This window comes from Arachis duranensis, chromosome 6 (genome assembly GCF_000817695.3).
Source record: "Arachis duranensis cultivar V14167 chromosome 6, aradu.V14167.gnm2.J7QH, whole genome shotgun sequence".
Classification (NCBI taxonomy): domain Eukaryota; kingdom Viridiplantae; phylum Streptophyta; class Magnoliopsida; order Fabales; family Fabaceae; genus Arachis; species Arachis duranensis.
Window position 1 is genome coordinate 9,120,095 of NC_029777.3, and position 1,015 is coordinate 9,121,109.

The window sequence follows — 1,015 nt, forward strand, 5'->3', positions numbered from 1 at the left end:
CCCTCTGAAATGTTTTCAGAGTGGGTGCAGTTAAACATCTTCTATTACGGGCTTATAGAGAGAGCTTAGATTTCTCTAGACCACTCAGCTGGTGAATCTATACACATGAGAAAGACAATAGAAGAAGCTCAAGAGCTCATTGATACAGTTGCCAGAAATCAGCATCTGTACCTGAGCAGTGAACCTTCCTTGAAAGAAGAGACTAAAACAGTAACTGCTGAACTCAGTCCTGCAGAACAAGTTACTGAATTCAATCAGCAACTGGATTTTCTAACAAAACAGCTAGCCGAATTCAAGGAGATACTACAAGAAACAAGAATGGCTAATATGAATATGGAAGTACAGTTAAAGCAAACAGAACAGCAGTTATCAAAATAAATAACAGAAAAGTGCCAAGCAGTTCAATTAAGAAGTGGGAAAACATTAAATATCTCACTTCAAGGTAGAAGGAAGCCAAGAAATGATCAAACTACCCAAAATCCATCTGAGGACAGTAAGAGCCCAGAGAGGAATAATTCTGGCGCTCAAACGCCAGAAAATGGGTGGAAGGCTGGCGTTGAACGCCCAAACCATGCTCAGTCCTGGCGTTCAACGCCAGAAACAAGCAAGGAATTGGCGTTGAACGCCCAAAGAAAGCACAGTTCTGGCGTTCAGATGCCAAAAACAGGTAAGGAGTTGGCATCTAACGCCACTCCAGCTTCCACCCCTGGCATTCAAATGCCAGTGGGAGATCAGACACATACTAGTGCTGATAGTAACCCCTCTAAAAAGGCTTCTCAACCTACATCTGTAGGCAATAAACCTACAGCAACTAAGGTTGAGGAATACAAAGCCAAAATGCCTTATCCTCAGAAACTCCGCCAAGCGGAACAGGATAAGCAATTTGCCCGCTTTGCAGACTATCTCAGGACTCTTGAAATAAAGATTCCATTTGCAGAGGCACTTGAGCAAATACCTTCTTATGCTAAATTCATGAAAGAGATCTTAAGTCATAAGAAGGATTGGAGGGAAACTG